This window comes from Myotis lucifugus, unplaced genomic scaffold (assembly GCF_000147115.1).
Source record: "Myotis lucifugus unplaced genomic scaffold, Myoluc2.0 scaffold_647, whole genome shotgun sequence".
In the NCBI taxonomy this organism is placed as follows: Eukaryota; Metazoa; Chordata; class Mammalia; order Chiroptera; family Vespertilionidae; genus Myotis; species Myotis lucifugus.
In genome coordinates, this window is record NW_005871695.1 from 379,048 (window position 1) to 391,148 (window position 12,101).

A 12,101-nucleotide genomic window follows, 5' to 3' on the forward strand; every position below is an offset into this window, starting at 1 on the left:
GGTGGCGGCACATACGTTGGTGTTTTGCAACGTTTTAAGGTGTCACCGTCCTGCCGAAAAGGCGTATAAACAGAGGCCTTAGAGGCCAGAGATATTTCCCGGATCATTTTGCCATTTCAGGCCAATACAAGGAAGTGGGATGTTTATGTGGAATTAGGTCCTTCTGTGGCATTTTTCAGAAGGGACCCCGAGATGCAGTAAAAAAGGAGCCGACACTTCAGGCTTCTGCTCTGCGATGCAGAGAGCTGGGAGCATCACTCTCATCCTTATGACAAGGAAAGAACTTGATAAACTAAAAGCGATGACTCTCCTTAGGTCCATCAGAGATTTGGGGTCACAAGGTAAACGGTTGCCTTGAAAACCAGAGACAGGCCCTGGCTGGTTTGGCTCTGTGGATAGAGTATCAGCCTGTGGACTAAAGGGTCCAAAGTTCGATTCCAGTCAAGGGCACGTGCTGGGGTTGCAGGCTGGATCCCCAGTAGGGGGCATGCAGGAGGCAGCTGATCAATGATTCTTTCTCATCATTGATGGTTCTATCTCCCTCTCCCTTCCTTTCTGAAATCAATAAAAATAAAAACAATGATTAATATGCTAAGGATTGTCGTGGAAAAAGTGGATAACATTGCAAGAAAAATGGATAAATGTAAGCAGAGAGATTGAAACTCTGAGAAGGAAAGAGCCTCTAAGCTTGAGACTATGGGGATAGAAACTTCCCAAACTGAAATACAAATAGAAAAAAGTGAAGGAAAACAAAAACAGAACAGAATATTCAAGAACTGCAGGACAAATACAAAAGGTATAACATATGCATATAAGAATACCAGGAGAACCAAGATGGCAGCATAAGGTATAGACCTGTGCGTGCTGCCTCCCACAACAACATCGAAACTACCAACTATAGGACAAACAGCTATCATACGGAACCATGGGAAAGCTGGCCCAGTGGAAGCTCTACAATTGGAAGGAAAGAAAGAAGAGCAATGAGACTGAGTAGGATGTGCAGAGACACCAAGTACAGAGCCCAACCCAGCAGGCTGCAGATTTTGGCTCCTCGCATCTGGGAGGGACACGCTCGGGGGGTGGAGTCGGGTTCGGGGGAGGCCCGGGCCGGTCAGGCTGGGCCGGCAATGTGGAACCGCTGTACCAGCAGGCGCACAAGCACGTTCACCGGTTCCAGTCTCACGTGGGACGCTGGGGGTCGGCAGACGGACAGTCTGTGCACTTGGTGGAAGGCGAAGTCTGAGCAGGCGTGCCGGATGTTCAGCTACCAGGAATGCCTGGAGATTTTGTCTGGTGGGGAGCCGCCCAGCAGGGGACAGAGTGCCAAACTTCGTGTTACCCCAGTGAGGTCGGGACAGCTCTCTTGAGGCCGATACGGCCCCGGTGAGGCCGGACAGCCCCAGTGAGGTCGGGACGGCCCCAATGAGTTTGAAACAGCCCCAGTGAGATTGAAACGGATAATGGGGACCAGTATAGACTGATGAACAGGGGGAGATGCGGAGGCAGAGCAGCATTGAACAGACTGTCAAACTACAGTGGGAAGCCTGGGGAGGGTTTGGGGGGGGTGTTAAGAGATCAACCAAAGGACTTATATGCATGCATATAAGAATAACCAATGGCTGAACCGGTTTGGCTCAGTGGATAGAGCGTTGGCCTGCGGACTCAAGGGTCCCAGGTTCCATTCCGGCCAAGGGCATGTACCTTGGTTGCGGGCACGTCCCCACTGGAGGGCGTGCAGGAGGCAGCTGGTCGATCTCTCTCATCGATGTTTCTAACTCTCTATCCCTCTCCCTTCTTCGCTGTAAAAAATCAATTATATATATATATATATATATATATATATATATATATATATATATTTTAAAAAAAAGAATAACCAATGAACACAAGACACTAGGGGGTATGGGGGCCAGGGGAATGTCAAGGGGGGGGGGGGAGGAGACATATGTAATACTCTTTGTAATACTTCAAGAAATAAAACTTATTAATAAAAAAAAGAATACCAAAAGGAGAATTATGCTCAGCGAAATAAGTCAGACAGAGAAAGACATGCCATGTGGTTTCACCTGCATGTGGATTCTAAAGAAAAAATAAATGAACAAAAAAACTGAAAAAACCCTCATAGATGCTGAGAACATTTTGATGGTTGCCAGAGGGGAAAGGGAGTGGGGGCAGAGGTAAAAAGGTGAAGGGATTAAAATGTGCAAATAAAAACTGTCAGGGATGTAAAGTACAGCATGAGAATACAGTGAAAAATATTATAACAACTATGTATGGTCATAGGTGGATACTAGACTGATTGGGGGATCACTTCATAAGTTACATAAGTGTCTAAATCACTATGTTATCCACCTGAAACTAATATAACATTGTATGTCAATTGTAATTGAAAAATAAAAAAGTTATTTTTAAAAAATACCAAAAGGAGGAGAAAAAGAGAAGGGAACAAAATAAATATTTGAAGTAATAATGGCTAAAATTTTATGCACATTAATAACAGCAAACTACAAATCCAGGAAGCTCAGAGAACACCACATAAGATAAAAGACTAAAAATCTATACCTAGGGCCCAGCCCGCATGGCTCAGTGGTTGAGCGCCGACCTATGAAACAGGAGGCCATGGTTCGATTCCCAATCGGGGCATATGCCCAGGTTGTGGGCTCGATCTCCAGTTGGGGAGGTGGGGGGCAGAAGGCAGCCCATCAATGATTCTCTCTTGTCCTTGATATTCCTATCTCTCCCTCTCCCTTCCTCTCTGAAATCCTATATAATAAAAGGCTAATATGCAAATCAACTGAATGGCAGAATGACTGGTCCCTATGATGTACACTGACCACCAGGGGGCAGATGCTCAATACAGGAGCTGCCCCCTGGTGGTCAGTGAACTCCCACAGGGGGAGCACCACTCAGCCAAAAGCCCTGAGCCGAACTCACCGCTGTGAGCACAGAGGCAGAGGAAGAAGCCTCTCCTGCCTCCGCAGCGTTAAGGATGTCCAATGGCTCCCAGACTGCAAGAGGGTGCAGGCTGGGCTGAGGGACACCACCCCCCCCCCCCCCGAGTGTGCAAATTTTGTGCACTGGGCCTCTAGTCAATAATAAAAATATATCTTTAAAAAATAAAATAGCCCTAACTGGTTTGGCTCAGTGGATAGAGCATTGGCCTGTGGACTGAAGGGTCCCAGGTTTGATTCTGGTCAAGGGCATGTACCTTGGTTGTGGGCACATCCCCAGTAGGGGGTGTGCAGGAGGCAGCTGATTGATGTTTCTCTCTCATCGATGTCTCTAGCTCTCTATCCTTCTCTCTTTCTCTCTGTAAAAAATCAATAAAATATATTTTTTAAAAAATAAAATAAAGTAAAAATCTACACCTAGTCCTATCATATTCAAATTGCAGAAAACCAAAGACAAAAAGGAAAATCTTGAAAGAAGTCAGAGGGAAAGCATCTTACCTATGGAGAAATAAAGATAAGAATTACATCAGAGTTCCTGTCATAAACCATGCAAGCAAGAATTGAGTGAGGTGAAATATTTAGTGTGGAAAGACAAAACCACCAAATAAGAATTCTTTATCCACAACAAATAATCTTAAAATTTATGTGGAACCACAAAAGACCCAGAATATCCAAAGCAATCTTGAGAAAGAACAAATTTATAGGTGTCACACTCCCTGGTTTTAAACTACTTTGTAAAGCTATAGTAATTATAGCAGTATGGCACAGGCACAAATCAGACACACAGATCAATGGAACACAATAGAGAGCCCAGAAATAAACTCTCACTTACATGGTCAATTAATCTATGACAAAGGAGACAAGAATGTACAATGGAGAAATGAGAGTCTCTTCAACAAGAGGTACTGGAAAAACTGGACAGATAAATGAAAAAAGTGAAAATGAACCATTCTCTTACAACATATACAAAAATAAATTTAAAATGGATTAAATACTTAAATGTAAGACATGGAACCATAAAAGTCCTAAATAAAACATAGAAAGTAAACTCTTTGACATCACTTTTAACAACACTTTTTTTTATATCTCCTTGGGCAAAAGCAACAAAAGCAAAAATAAATAAATGGAAATATATCAAACTAAAAAGCCTCTGCACAGTAAACCATTAACAAAATGAAAAGACAATTTACTGAACAGAAGGAGATTCTTGCAAATAGCCCATAAGGTATTAATATCCAACATATATAAGGAACTCCTACAACTCAGTAACAAAAATATAAATAAACAATGCGATAAAAAGAAGGGCACAGGAATGAAGAGACATTCCTCTAAAGAGTACACACAGATGGCCAACACATCTAAAAAGATGCTCAAGCCCTAGCCGGTTTGGCTCAGTGGATAGAGCGTTGGCATGCGAACTAAAAGGTCCCAGGTTTGATTCTGGTCAAGGGCATATGTCTGGTTTGTGGGCTCAATAAAAAAATAAAAAAGATGCTTAAGCCCTAACTGGTGTGGCTCAGTGGATAGAGCATCGGCCACAGATTGAAGAGTCCTGGGTTCAATACCAGTCAAGGACACATGTCCAGGTTTCGGGCTCGATCCCCAGTAGGGGGTGTGCAGGAAGCAGCCAATCAATGATTCTCATCATTGATGTTACTATCTCTCCTTTCATCTCTGAAATCAATAAAAATATATTTTATTTTTTTAAAATATATTTTATTGATTTTTCACAGAGAGGAAGTGATAGAGATAGAGAGTTTGAAACATCGATGAGAGAGAAACATCGATCAGCTGCCTCCTGCACACTCCCCACTGGAGATGTGGCCGCAACCCAGGTACATGCCCTTGACCGGAATTGAACCTGGACCTTTCAGTCTGCAAGCCGACGCTCTATCTATCCACTGAGCCAAACCGGTTTCGGCAAAAATATATTTCAAAAGCACAATGAGATATCACCTCACGCCTATCAGAATGGCTACTATCAAAAAGTCAACAAATAACATGAATTGACAAGAATATGGAAAAAAGGAAACCCCTGTGTGCTGTTGGTGGAACTGCAACTTGGTGCAGCCACTATGGAAAACAGTGTGAAGAATAGAACAACCCAATGACCCAGCAATTCCGTTTCTGGGGGACTGTGTGAAGGGAGCAGGTGTTACCCAAGGGGCAACAGGAAACCATGGAAAATTAGCCACACCCACAATTCAAATCAGGTCTTCACTGCTAAGTATTCATTCGGGATGCAGAATTTAGAACATGAACTGTCTGGATATAAAGAGTGTGTAGGGAGACAGGTCATTTCTCAGGTCTCAGCAAAAGGGATGGTGTCTTGGAGGGCAGCAAGAGCCCATATCCCCCCTCCCACAGCAGCCTATTCCCACCATCACAGGGAATGGTGACTCCATTCTTCCTGTCCCTCAAAACACAGCCTCTGTGTCATCCCTGATTCCTCCTTCTCACATCCCAACCTAGTCTGATAGCAAATTCTGTCAGTTTTACCTTCCAAATAAACCCAGAATTGGACCACTGAGATATCACGATCAGCTGTGGAGGGCAGCAGCAGCTCCCCCTGGCCTCCCTGCCTCAGGCCAAATCCACTTTGACAAGCTCCCCCTCAGGGCTGCCCACCCACCCTTCAGCCTCTAGCATAGAGTAGGCTCACCATCACTTCATCCCCAGACAATTCAGGACATGCCCTGGTCAGCAAGGCCAGGTTGACATTGGGGACTGGGTGGCTCAGTCTGAGGAAAGCAGAGCATGTCACTCAGCTTAAGTCGAGTTTGCAGCCAGTCTCACCCTGGCTAGTATTTGGTCATCACCCACCTTCCTGGAGATGCTCCTGTAGTTCTAGGGCAGTGGTTCTCAACCTGTGGGTTTCGACCCCTTTGGCGGTCTGTTGGGTTCCAACCCCAGCAGGTCCAGGGTTCCCAAAGGTGTGAACAGAATCGGTGAAGAAGGAATGACACAAAGGCTGCGTTCAGTTGATCAGCAGCCTAGCCAGGTTCTGTCATTTATTGTCTTTTTTTTAAAAAAAAATGTATTTTATTGATTTTTTTACAGAGAGGAAGGGAGAGGAATAGAGAGTTAGAAACATCGATCAGCTGCCTCCTGCACACACCCTACTGGGGATGTGCCTGCAACCAAGGTACATGCTCTTGACTGGAATCGAACCCGAGACCCTTCAGTCCCCAGGCTGATGCTCTATCCACTGAGCCAAACCGGTTAGGGCACGTCATTTATTGTCTTGTTACATCTGTATTTGTACCAGTTGACTTTAATCCTACCAATTTCTATTTCAAAGGTTAGGTCATTTCTTATCTCCATTCCAGGGAGTAAAGATTAAGTAGTTTAAGGGTGATTGTTCGTAGTTACTGTGATTAACTACCCGTCTGGCACTTAGGGAGGGGATAAAATCCCTTAACTAACTTCAGGGAAAAATCCCTACCTGGGGAAACAACCTTTCTCAGAGGGGTGACCCTGGTTAAAACACATAGCACCAAGAAGGGGAGCAAACATATTAAGAACAGTATGCCATATACGCCATGTCCCTTGAAACATACGCTGTGCAGATGATTCTTCCCTGCAGCGACTGTGTCAAGCAGCAAGGATGGACTGGCTTCCGGCAGCGGTCGAACAACCCTTACACAGGGGTCACCTAAGACCATCCTGCATATCAGATATTTACATGACGATTCATAACAGTAGCAACATGACAGTTATGAAGTAGCAACGAAAATAATTTTATGGTTGGGTCACAACATGAGGAACTGTATTTAAAGGGCCAGAAGGTTGAGAATGGCTGTTCTAGGGTCATGTGGACCGTCAGACGGAATCCCATCCCATTCATCTCCAACTGGAGCCACTTTCACAGGGAATTCCGTTTCTGCTCACTCGCATGTCCCATTTGCGGGCTCAGCGTCTCCTCCAGACTCTGGAATTGGATGAGGCTCCTGGGGTGCTCTCGGCAGAGGAGTCTTGAATCGCTGTGTCAACCAACCAGTCACAAAGACAACGGCTGCTTTCCTGACAGCCCCCGGGCACCCCCTCCACAAGCCTCCACCAAGACTTTGTCCGGCATCTGCGGTTAGTGGGCTGAAGGGGGAGCCCTGATCGGAACCCGCTACCTGCCAGGCACTGGGATGAAAGACAAATGCTGCTTCCAAGGAGTGTCCCGCCTGAGGGACAGCTGCAGACCATCACAGCCACCTCTGAGAACGGACAGGTGAACCTGGGACCAGTGGGGCGGGGTGCGGAGCTGGGAAGCCCCCACAGGAGGCAGCCCTGGAACCTGGTCCCCACCCTTCAGGGCAGCGCTTCAGGCGCCCCCCAGCTTGTCAGAAAGGCGTTCTGATGCAGGTGGGCCGAAGTGAGCCCTGGTACTGACTCAGGTGGGCCTGTTTGGGAGCCTGGAGAGTCGCTGTGGTGGGTGGGGTAGGGGAGCGACCAGCTGATGGTCATTACCGCTCCCTGGAAGGTCTGCAGCCCCAGGGCAACTCCCAGCATTGGCGGGCCCAGGGCGCCAGAGGTGGGGTGTGCGAGGCGTGTAGATGGGTACAACCCAGTGAGACCAAAGGGCAGCCCGCGTGACGGGGGTCCCCAGGCGAGTGTAAAAGGAGACACTGTCCTAGATGTTCTCGGGGGTGAAGGGGCTGTGCAGAGGGACCTGAGTGACACCTGTCCCCTGACCCCTTCTCTAGAGCAGATTCACTCCTCCTCCACGCGTCCCTCCCCGGGGCCTGACAGTCTGGGTGCGGCTCTCACCAGCCCTCATCCCCACGCCTGCTCTGACTCCCTGATTCATCCCACCTTAGCTGAGAGCCCCCCCCAGCTGCCGCTCTCTGAGCCACAGAGACAAGCAGGAGACGCCTTGGGGATTAGAGCTGAGGGCTTGATTGTTTTTTACTAACCTGCATGGAGAGTTTCAGAACAAGGAGCAGAAACATCTCAGGGAGCCACCCCATGGCCAGATGAGGGCAGGAACCTGCCGGCTTCAAATTCCAGGATGGACTGACTCCCCCTCCATTGATAATTTTTCTGATAAAAATAGTTAGGAAGATGCTCAGCAGGTGGAAGGCGAGAGAAAGGCCGAAGACCCAAGGTCAGCGGGGACAGGGACTGTGAGAGGAGGCCTGTGCTGCTGCAGAAAGACGGCAGTTCCCTGGGGGCAGGAGACGGGAGAGCATCACGGGGCAGTGGTGGGAGGTAGTCACCCAGTGCAGGAGCTGCGAGGGCTGGAGGCTGCGGGCCAGAAGCTGTGGGGCGGGCTAGGGGGAGGTCGGAGGACGGCAGAATTTGGTTTTGTACCTTCTTAGCCTTTACTGAAATTAGAGGGCCGTGAATGGGGCTTTTCCCTCAGGAGTTGGTACCTCTCCTTTCTCCACGGGCCCCACCCCTCCACCCCAAGGCGGCAGAAGGCTGTTGGAGGCAACTGCTGCCATCATTGGGCTCACCTGCTCTGCTGTCCTCCCAGAGGCTTCTGGGAAAGTGGCTTCCTGAGCCCACGCCTGATGCACTACATCAGAACCTCTGGAGGCAAATCCCCGAATGCACTCCAGCAAAAAGCAACCCGGGCCCTAGCCAGTGTGGCTCAGTGGATAGAGCGTCGGCCTGAGAACTGAAGGCTCCCAGGTTCGATTCCAGTCAGGGCACATGCCCCAGTTGTGGGCTCATCCCCAGTAGGGGGCATGCAGGAGGCAGCTGATTGATGATTCTCTCTCATCATTGATGGGTGGCTTTTAAGTGTGGTCAGTCTGAAGATACCCATGGTCAAGGCCCTGAGCGTCCATCTGGGCCTTTCTGGGCCTTTCTCCAGCTTCTTGACAATGCGCTGGGGAGAGCGCTATACAGCACTCTGCTGCTTTCCCAGGCAAACCAGCCATATCAGCTTCCTCTCCCGCCTCTAGGATTTGAGCAGTGGGTAGAGGTCATCGAAAGCAATAGTTTAAAATGTTGGCTGCTTTTCAGAATCATGTGGTGTCTTTCTAAGAGTTTCCGTGGTCCATAGACCAATGGAAGTGCCAGCCTTCAGCTGGGACACAGATCCACACATGAAAGGCGTGAGGTGATGAGGGGGCAGCCAGGAGGAGACTTGGCCCCAGCCCACCTTACCACAGACTCCTTCTCAGAATAATTGGTAAAAACACAAATACCTAGAAAATAAAAGTAAAAGCCATTATATTCACATAGAGTAATAAAAAATTAACAGTTTATTAGGTGAGCCAGTTTTCCATGTCACTAATAACAGTAATTTCAACCAGATACTATACTGTACTTATTGTACAGTAAATAAGGTATAGCAGTGGGTCTAATGAGTGATATCATTTCAAAAGAGTGATAAACAATATTTCAAGATGTCTTCAGCAGCCGCAATGTAATCTCAATGTAATGTAACAGCTGGCAGTTTCTTTTGGTGACAAGTCATAGCGCTTCAGTGATTGGTTGCTTCCATTCATAACTTCCAGGGAGCATCGCCACCTGCTGGCCGTTGTTATGAATGCAAGCCCTCAGGCCCCACCCCAGATGGCTGTATCTCCCTCTTCCATAGGAAGAGCCAGCTCCACCCCCTTCCCATCTAAAGTAGAATGGTTTTCAATATGTGAGAATTTGGTAAGTGGAAGGTTATCTCATGTTAAAAAGGAAATTAAAAGCCCGGCTGGTGTGGCTCAGTGGAACAGAGCAGAGAACCCAGAAATGGGCCCAAGCCATTATGCTCAATTAGTATTTGACAAAGGATGCAAGAACATACAACGGAGAAGAGACATTCTCTTCAATAAATGGTGTTGGGATAATTGGAGAGATACATGCAAAAAAAAATGAAACTACACCAACTTACATCATACACAAGAATAAATTCAAAATGGATAAAAGACTTAAATGTAAGTCATGAAACCATAAAAACCTTAAAAGAAGAAAACACAGGCAGCAAAAATATCAGACATTTCATGGAGCAGAATTTTCGCTGATACAACACCAAGGGCAAGGGAAACATAGGAGAGAATAAACAAATGGGACGACATCAAACTAAAATTGTCCTGCACAGCAAAAGAAACCATCCTCAAAATGAAAAGGGTTGGGAGACCATATTGCCCTAGAGCAAGTCCCACAAACCTCACCTCCTGGTCCCAGCTTCCCACCGCTGGGGGCAGACTGGGGGGGGGGGCATCAGATGTGGGTATGTATCCATCATATGCTCAACCAGGTCTGCACAGGGCAGGTGAGACAGCTCCTCAGGATGTGACATGAGCAGGTGGAGGACCACAGCTGACTCAGCGGGGGAAAGCGCAGGGCCATGGCAGCTGTGGGAGATGGATGACAGGTACTTGTAGATCTTTTCAAAATCCACTTCGAGGTCTCCCTCAGCAGAGCGGCCAGCAGCTGCTTCAGGGGTGGGGCCAGCAGCCTCAGGGCTCAGGTTCTCTTGTCTGCTAGGGGTGTTATGGGTTGGCTCAACGAGATAGACCACCGACTCAGAATTTAAATTTGAAAGCCGTTTATTAAGCTGGCCAGCTGACCACAGCCCGTACCTTCCCCCTCTGGGAAGCCTCTCGGCATGTGGCAAAGAGCAAGTGTGCATTATGATTTTTATAGCAAAACAGTGTTACCTTAGAAGCTCACAGAAAGTTCATAAGCACAAAGGGGGGGGGGTAAACAGAGTCACACCTGACTGGTCTAAGACAATCTAGCAATTTTTCTTCCATGGTTCCTAACCCTGCAACCCCCCTCCATACGTCAGTCCCTCCTCCCAGCACATACACAATCCTCATATCCTGGCAACACAATCCTTCTCCATACGTCAGTCCCCCCTCCCAGCACATTCTGTAACATTCTGTAACCCTTCCATGGCACAGTCCCTCACCCTAGCACATGGGTGTTAAAGGGCAGTAGTTTTCCATGTGCCTGCGTTGGCTTGGACGGTTGGAGTACAGGAGGCTGACGGGCTCCACGGCCATGATGGTGAGCGCCTGTGAGAAAGCCACAGTCAGAGCTTCCTCCAGTGGGCCTGTGACCTTCTTAGCCAGATCCATCCACACCTCGATGGGAGCTGGGGGCTGTGTTTCCCGATGCCTTGGACCCTTTAGGCCACCTGGATGCACCTTCTGAATGGCTTCCCGGGCCACAGGGTTCTTGAGCTGCTGGAGGAAATCCCGAATCTCGGCCTCGCGCCGGCCCCGGGCAGCTCCCCGGCCAGCTCAGCGACGTCTGGCTCCGGTGGCCCCGCCGCGTCTGCAGTAGTCGGAGCAGCTGCCGCTTCTGGAGGGCGCTCCAGACAGCGCCGCGGGCCACGTCGCCCCCATAACGCGCCCCGGGGGGGGGGTGGGTGGGGGCAGCCTTGGTGGAGGCTTCATGCTGGCGAAGGCGGAGTTGGCGGGCCAGCCCCCGCCCCTGGGGGCGGGGTTACGGAGCCCGCTGGGGCCCGCAAAGCACTAAAGTTGCTTTTTTGGGGGGGGATTTTTAAAATTCAAGTTTTATTATTTTTTTGTCACCATAGTAAATAATTCCTAGAGCGGGTCACTTCAACAGTACCAGGGAACCTCCTCAAACACCCCATTCCCCACACATGACTGTTACAGAGCCAGTCCCCCAGAGACAGACCACTGACTCATAGATGGTTTGAGCAAGCAAGCGTTTATTGAATTACAGATCCGGATCTGGTGTAACTGACACCGCAGCAGGCAATCGCCGGGCGGAGGGCGAAGGGGCAGTCCCTCCTTTTATCACCCCTCCCGACCTTGGCTGCCCCCCGAGCGAGGGCCAGGCGGAATTCCTGGGATTTTGCTAAAGCTATTCTTCTCCCTGACAGGCTTTGCTCAGCTTCCTTCTTTCCCCAGATGCCTCCTGTGATTTGGACATGTTTTTCAAGTCTGGTCTTCCCCTATGTCTGATTCAAGTTACAAGCTATGTTCAATACTTGTCCACCCTGGTTGGGCCCCCCACCCTGCGATTTCTATCTCAATGACATTAAAGGAGGAAGAGACCGTGGCCGCTGCCTCTGCAGTACAAAAGGCAGTAAATCTTTCAAATCTGAAAAGCCAGGCTTTGGATTTTTGGAGTGGGTTTAATCAGGCAAATTTATCATCATTCATTAGTCAGAACAAGCAATAATAATAATAATAATAATAATAATAATAAAGCAGTTCTCAACTCCTATGT

At 48.4% G+C, this 12,101-nt stretch overlaps 1 pseudogene; it reads right to left on the minus strand.

The window, feature by feature from the left end:
- Positions 1–1,111: 1,111 nt before the first annotated feature.
- LOC102438074 lies at positions 1,112–11,801 on the minus strand (annotated as a pseudogene).
- Positions 11,802–12,101: the final 300 nt, after the last annotated feature.